Raw genomic sequence first — 8,481 nt, 5'->3', positions numbered from 1 at the left:
GGTATGATGGGATAGTGTGAGGACTCCATTGTTAGTGAACTGAACATGAGGCAAGCCCTCAGCTAGTGATGCTGAATGAGGGTCTATGGGCAGGAAAGGCAAATTCACACCCTCAGTATGTGCTGCTTTCAATCAAGATAGATTGCTCACCCTCATGTAGAAAAGGTTTCAGTGTAATTAGTCTCTTTGAAAGATGGTTCTTTATACTGGGATGTGTCAATGACCTCTGTGCCTATAGCTGGACATTCAGCAGCAACAGTAGAGAGGTCAGCTTTTATTGCAAGTTGGTCTTATGTGTAACCTCCATCCCTGCCACCAAGACTACTCTGTTAATATGCCTGTTATACCAGCACTAGAGTGGCTAATGAGAGAGGCTGTCTGACATCAGTTGGCCAAGTCATTCTGTCTACTTGACTGTGAAGTGCCTCATCCCTGGTGAGTGCCTTTTGGTGGGATTAATAAGGGTTACAGAAATATCTGCACTTCATGGCTGGTTCCATATTCTTTTTCCCCAGACTGCCTTGCCCCTTATCTCTTAATCTTTCTTCTTTCAGGTCACCAACAAACCAGCCAGGTTATTGAGCACTGCTTTAAGTCTGTATGTATTTCACAAAGTGAGGGCCAGGTACATCTCCCAAAGTCCATTGGGAGGATGCCCTCTCACTACTCTCAGGGTCAATCTTGAGTGGGACTGAGAACCCTAGAGTCCATTTCTGGCTTGTACTTATCAGGCTGACCCATCTGTGAACAAAGTTTGGCTTCTTTTTTCCTCCTCCATCAGCTGGACATCAGAGCCCCCACCCTGCCCCACAGCCATAGGAACCACTGTTGAATGACTATATATCCATCAGTCTTCGAAGGGTTGGAGTAAATGGCCATAACACCCTTTAGAAAAGACAGAGGTAATTGGCACCTCATATGCTGACTGTGGCATTGCAGGAGACTTCTGTTTGGGTACCTGGCCTTTCCCGCAGTCAAAAGGTAGAAGATCTGAAAACTGGTTTAGCTCTGGAAACTGGGCGAAAGATCACAGCTTTTTCTTAGGTGGTTGCCTTTAGCTTCCTGATCATCCAGTCCTGGTCTCTTTCAATAATACAGATTGAGAAATGTTTGCATCGACAGCCCATCTTTCTTGCCCTTAGGGATTCCATGTTCTATTAATCATCCCATAGCTCTTTCTGTGTCTGGCATCACGGCTGCCCCACCAATTTAGCTGCTCAAGACAATTACCATACTCTTCTCATTTCTGGTCAGTTAAGTGCTACTATTTGGCCTCTATGATGTCTATTATTTCTTGTCATCTCCATTGCATTCAGGGGGCCCAGTCCTGTACCCACCTGCTCTGGTCAGCTCAGCCAACAGAGGACAGTCACTGCTATGCTTCTCATTGCTGCTGCTGCTCCCCCCAGTACATTTCTCATCACTCTGATGAATGCAGTGTCCTCATGGCCACCTGCAGAACATAATCTGCTCCTAGGTGTTCCAGCTTCATTGTCTGCTCTGCCTCGTGCCTGCCTCTTTGAACCTTAGATCTCTTCTTCCATAACATATCATCAGTAGTCTGGCTTTTCTGTGGAAGTTACTGTCAACCATTGATTTTATCTAGATTCCAAGAGCTGTTCCAGGAGAATGTTAACCCTGTCAGCCCAGGCGCTCACCAGGATTGATAAACCCTGTGTCAAAGACAGTGTTTTCATAGAAATGATCTTTATATGATCTTATATTCATGTTCTACTCTCCTTGATGCTGCTGTCTCAGGATCCAGTCCCAGTTAGAGTTGACCTACTCCTGCAGCCCCTTTGGGGTAGGGTCTCTTTCCTTTCACTGTAGATTTGGCTCTTTCCTGGTCAGGTTAGGTTGCCACTTGACTCTCTGGTGACCAGGAGGAGAGATGGGCTAGATCCTGACAGGAGACCATGTTATCTTGCCAGGCAGAGACTCCTGCGCTGTCTTCAAGTAAGGGAGGAACATTAGCTATAGTAGGAATGAGGATCACATCAGTTGTGTTATCTCTAAGAAACAATTTCACTTCTATGCCAGTTTCTTTCATTCATCTTCATCCTGTCTCTGATTTTGATCCCTCCGCCCCCTGCCTTTTCAAAAGTTTGACTTCTCATTTTCCTGATGTATTGTAGTGACTCTTCCTCTTCAGAGGACTTCCTCAACCCTTTAACTTCCCTTCCAATAGAATAGCCTACTTCCATTTCTCTCTCTTTCTCTCTCTCTCTCTCTCTCTCTCACACACACACACACAGGCACACACAAACATACAAAGAGTCCTGGTGAAAACAAACATCATATAACTTGGCAAGCTGCTGGAGCAGTTTTTCAGTAACAACAGCCTTTTCCTAGAGTGGGCTTCTTAAGTGAAATGGCCATCTTCACAGCGCTCATTGGCACCCTTCGGCTCATTGGCCTAGTGCAGTAGCAAGATACATTTTAGCTGTGCTCTCCACTCCGACGTTAAATTGCAACAAGGGAACCCATTAAATCTTTTTTTTTTTTTTTTTTTCACTTTGTCTCCTTTCTTGCTCTATTCCTGTTACCCTCCTTCCCTTAGGCCATCCATAGTTCTTTGGAAATTCTTGGAAAATAGCTGCCAGCAGTCTAGCTCCTCCAAAGTTATTGGTTTGTTGTCTATCCAGTAAATAGAAAACTTGGAAACATTTTAGAGAATTTCTCACCTTTCCTACCTTCCAGTCTCTGTAGCAAGGCCAAACTGGGATTCCATTCCAGAATATGAACACAGGAAATAAGCTTAAGGAACCACCTAGGCCTGTTGGTTCCTGGGCATTCTTGGGATTGGAGAATGTTTCTGTCTGGCCAAAAATGCTTAGCTGGCTGCCAGCCTTGGAGGGCAAGGCAAGGACAGTTCTAAAGACAGAAGTAAAACTGTACCCTGTGTTCTGAGTCTGCCATTAAAACAAAACAGGAAAAGACACATGTCTTTCAGGTCCTGGGTTAATTCTGTATAAAGATGAAATGCTGTAAAAGGTTTCACAGTCATGAGGAACTTTTTCCATGAGCTGCCAAACTTCTTGTGGTTGTCTTTCCATTGAGAAAGTTAAAAGTTCAGTCTTTGCGATTTTTGGGTGGCCATTCAGCTCAACAATGCAGAAGCTTTGTTTCATTTATGTATGGCCTTGTGGCCTTTAACCCAAGACGAGGCAACTTTCTGTTCATTCTGAGATCATATCACACCTGGTTTGCCAAAATGGCAAGAGCTTTTCTCCCTGGGAAGATGTGGTATTTGGTTTCCTCAAATTGTTTATGGGACACAAAAAATTAGGGAATCAGAAGATATGGTTTTACAACTTTTTCCCCCCAGCACACTTTGAGTAAATGTATTAATGTTTTTCTAGGAGAAGTAATCTATTTCTTTATTCACAAAAGATAAGCTATCAGAGAATAACTTACCAGAAAAGACAATAACACTTTAGGGTGAGGATGTTGGTTCTCTCTCTCTCAGAAGGCTTTCTATTCCCACAAGGTTTTCAGCTAAGCCTTAGGAATCTGGAATGCAGTGGGATTGGCCCACATCATGGGCAAGCCCTAGTGAAAAATGTCTCCAGGGACTGCTCATCCTTACATAAAGGAGGCAGAGTCATAGACCTATGAGTCTTCTCTCAAAGACTTTGCTGATATCCAATGAGGGGGGCACCTGCTATGGTTGACTCCTGAAAAGGGAAGAAAACAACAGGGACTCCAAACCAACACTCTTGGTAAATCTTTACCAACAAGGGGTTCTTGGTGAAACAAAGAATGGCTTTTCTGCATTTTGACAGAATGAGTAAAACAGCTAATTCTTGCCTATTCTTACTTGCCTAATTACCACATGCTCTCTGATCAAGCTACAGGTGTAGGCTACAAATCCCCAAATCTCCAAGGGTTAGACTATGGCCAATGACTGCAATTTGGCCATAGATGGTCGCTACCATGTAAACTTAGAAAAAGTATGATTAAGGATATACAAGGCTTGAAAATCTCTTTTGGTTCCTTTGCTTGATTAATTTGAGCCTGTGAGGGCAGACGGACATTCTCATGAGAGGGACTGTGGAGATATTTATACTTGGCATCCTTCATGGATTCTACCATAGGTCAGATTATTAATATTACTTCTTATTAGTATAGTGAATTCTGTTCATTAGCACTTCTGGAAGGCCTACTGTGTGCAAAGTATTTTCTAAGCATTGTGGAACATACAGTATATTGAGTAAGGAATACTTCTTGCTCGTAGGCAGTTTAAAGTGTGTGTGTGTGTGTGTGTGTGTGTGTGTGTGTGAGAGAGAGAGAGAGAGAGATTGAGAATGAAAGAAAATAAATTGCATAATTCTCTAGAGCACCAGATTTGCTTTCTATTAGTGATACTGTGGTCAAGTGTTTAGTAGATGGGTTTTTGCATGGGACATGATTTGTTCTTTGATCACAAAGCCAGATGGGTATCATGTGGAGTCTAGTGGAGATTAGACTTCGGAGTTCTAAATTCCAAAGGTTATGGAGCTATAGGTGAAGCTCAGCAAGAGTAAGACTCCCACAGCCCGTCTCTGGTCCAATCTGGGGAAATGAAGCTCTTCCACTAATGGTCAACTTGTCAGATTTTCTTTTGTATTTCGGTTGTGCTGTGGATTCTGCCTTCCTGTGTGGTTCTATCAAGATGGAGAAGGCTATGGCTTTGTCTGACTCCAGGAACAATCAGTCTATCCCTTCCCAATAGAGTAGCTGGGCTTGGAAATAATCTGACCGAAAGGGAGGATGTTATCACTGACCTTAAAATGTGGACCCTTCTTTCTGGCCACTACTCCTTATCTGATAGCTCTCCTTTCTCCTCCTGTATACACCCCACTTGCTCTTTTCTTCATGAGTATGTGAATTCTCCCCTGGAGCTTGAAAAATCCCACGGAGCTCGTGTGCATAGAGCCTATGCAAAGTCCAAGAATGTGAGGATCTGGGGCGGACCTGGACCAGGGACCATGTTCACCTATCCAGATTGGCAAAAGGCAGGGAGGCTGGAGGGCATCTGCAGATCATCCCTGTATTGAGAGTGGGGAGAGAGGGCAGCAGAAGTCAACACTGGAGTGGTATCTAATGTCAGATTCGAGAGCATGGCAAGCTTTTAACAGGGAGGATGGACTGTTAGTCAGAATGGGGCAAGATGCCAAATGTGGGTCCCAAAAGGAGCAAGTAGGTGAGTACTGATGTGATGAGACCAAGCAGGGCACCGAGGTCTATTTTCATACAGGGTCAGGCCTGCCAGACGTAGGAGCCCAACAGGAAAGATAATGAGGATATTAAATCACTCGGTCCGGAAGCTCTTCCTGCTCTATGAGCTTCTTCTTGGCTTCAGACCCTTTTTTACTCTAGACTGTGGTCAGCTACTAATTCCCTTCTCCAGGGAGGCAGTATAGGGGTTGAGCCCAGGGATCTGTATTTTAATAAGCATCCAGGTAGGTTTATACATGCTAAAGGTTTGAATAACCACCTGTTCAGCCCTGCCATTTGGTATCACTCCAAGTCTTTGCCCCTCTGGCTTATCTTGTTCTTCAGCCCCTGAGGACCCGGGGTTGGAATGCCCTCATCATGGTGTATTAGACACTGCTGAACCCCACCTGGAAGGAGGGATCCTAACCCTGTATGTGCCTGTTTCATTTGCTTCCTTGTCTCTGGTCCCACACTCTATCCTCAGTCACCCTTTGGGGGGACCCACCCTCTCCTGGAATGTATGTCAGCTGCTTTCAGAGGGACCAAGAGCCACCCTAGAATTGGAAAGCATTACTTATTGTTTCCTTCCATGCAGAAAGGGAGGTAACCATGCGACATTCAGCAGGGTAATTGAAAACAGGTTGTTACGGCTTTGGTCACAAATGGGAAAAATGTCTAGTGTCCACTTCCAAATAGAAGTGGGGGTAGCTGGGAAGACAGCAGCCCAGTCATTAAACAGAGCAGATAAACAAAAAGAAGTCTTGACTTTTTCCTGCTCAGTTTCGTGATTTTTAAAGGGCAATAAAATATAGGGTTTATAAAAAAAAAAAAATAAATAAAGGCCAGCTTTAGCAGTACCATTCTGGAAGGGCCGTTACAATCTTTTGTTCTGATGGGATCTTTGCACAGGCGGCAGAAGGTGAGGAGGGTCTTGCTTTGCCACCAGTTCAGAGGTGGGGATCTCCCCTGAGCTGCCTGCCTGGAGAAGGGGGTGCAGACACCTCTGTGAGTTCCTGCTGACAAGAAGGTGTTCTGGGTGGGCGGCCACTGCTCATGTACTGACCAGAGGGAACACATGTCTCCCTGCCCAAGGTGTACTTCACCTTCATGTCTGATGTGGCTTGGCAGGCGAGAGGACTTTGGGAGGCCCATTGACTGAAATCGTGGTAGAACTCCATGTTTCAGAAACCCACCCAAAGGGGATTGCTTTATTTTATTTTTATTGGAGTGTCATCAAATCTAAGGTTGACCTTGCTGAGAATATGGCCCTTCTGTCGTGTCTCGTTGCCTATCGCTCTCCAGTCTTGTGAAAGCAGGGAAGAACTAGAAATGTTCTCTCAAAGAGGCCTTCCAATAAAGAGTCCCCAGACTCTTTGCTCTGGGCTCACTTGTGTCCTTGTTTTTCAAAGGCTGCAAATGAAAAATTAGAAAAAAAATTATATACATTCAGAGAAGTAGGAACAAAGAGGCTTGTGAGGTTGGAGGGCCACTCCTGGGGAAGGAGCTCCAAGAATGGGAAGGCAGCAGAGAATGAGGACTGGCTCTGTCTTCTCAGGGTGTGATAGCCTGGCCCATTGTTCCTAGAAGCTTAGATTCCCACAAAAGGATTTTAGAGCCTCTGTGACACAGCCTAGGGAAGGATGTGACCTTAGCTTTGCATCTCATGCAAATCTACCATGATTCTTACATTTGGTTGGTGCTCAAAGTATAATTGCTGAATATCTGCCTTTTAATGGGCTTTTTGGTTCATTTGCCAGCATGGGACTATGCTCTCTTTGTTTCATTCATTCATGCATTTGGCAAACATGAAATAATGGTTGGTAGGCATCCTACTCTTTCCTCCTTGTAAGACTGAGTCAGAGGTACCCCAAGGACAAGGTCTCCTGGCCTCTTCCCAAAAGAATGGTTCCCTCAGGTTCATGGGCACGTTTTTCCTATGCACCAAATGAGTGAATGAATGAATGTGCCAGAGACAAAACTGGCTCTCTCTCTCTCTCTTTTAAAGATTTTATTTATTCATTTGAGAGAGAGAGAGCGAGCACAAGCGGGAAGGAAGGAAAAGCAGGCTCCCTACTAAGCAGGGAGCCAGACATGGGAGCCCATCCCAGGACCCTGGGATCATGACCTGAGCCAAAATCAGATGCCCAACCAACTGAGCCACCCAGGTGTCCCCAGACCAGCTTTCTCTAGAGCATTGTCTTGTTCTTCACAAGTTTCTAGGGCTTTTGAAAAACATGTTGCCTATTTAATGGGCAGCACATATCCACCTTTCTCTGAAAAGAAAGCCTTAAAAAAAAAAAAAAGCCTCGGGGTGCCAGTGTGGCTTAGTGGGGTAAAGCCTCTGCCTTCAGCTCAGATCATGATCCTAGGGTCCTGGGATCGAACCCCACATCGGGCTCTCTGCTCAGCAGGAAGCCTGCTTCCTCCTCTCTCTCTCTGCCCGCTTCTCTGCCTACTTCTGATCTCTGTCAAATAAATAAATAAAATCTTTAAAATAAAAAAGCCTCAAGATGTCTTCTACCCCTATTATACTAGGAAAACAAATCTCTTCTTCTAGAGCATTTCTGGCCATCCAGGCTTACTTGGCATTCGGAGCAGGGAGAGGTCAGGGCTGAAGATGTAATGTTGGGAATCATTAGTGGTATTCAAGTCACAAGACTAGTGAGATCACCAGGGGAGTGGACATAGAGAGAAAAGAGAAGAGATCAGCAGGGGAACTGTAACATCACGTGGGTGGGGAGACAGGGAGAAACTGGTGAGGGAGACCAATTAGGAGCAGCCAAAGGGGCAGGGGAAAAACTAGGCATGAGTGTTGGGGGTTGTCCTAGAAGCCAGGAGAATAGATTTCAAGGATGAGGAAATGGTCAGCTTCAAGGAATACCACTGAGAGGTGTCGACAGAAGAGAAGCTGTGTCAATCATTCCACAATGGGAAGTTACTGGTGACCTCTGAAAGGGCATTTTTGGTGGAGACACAGAGGGGACGGCCAGATTGGAGGGGGCGCAAAGAGTTCACTCATCCTCATCCTTGCTGCGTACAATCATGGACTGACTCAAAACTGCAAAAGCCTCCGGTCAGGGCAGATGGTAAATCACCCTGCCCACATTACGTCCTCTTATATCCTACCTGGAATTTTCTATGCATTCCTAGTTGATGGGGAGTATGCACCAAGCTCCGACCCTCAGGAGCCATGTCATCAAATTCTGAGATTATCGCAGTTATGGCAACGCTTTGGAATGAAGGCTTCAGCCTTTAGGAGGACATAAAATGTTTACATAGGAA

Source organism: Mustela lutreola, chromosome 7, assembly GCF_030435805.1.
Source record: "Mustela lutreola isolate mMusLut2 chromosome 7, mMusLut2.pri, whole genome shotgun sequence".
Lineage (NCBI taxonomy): Eukaryota > Metazoa > Chordata > Mammalia > Carnivora > Mustelidae > Mustela > Mustela lutreola.
This window is presented reverse-complemented; position numbering follows the sequence as displayed.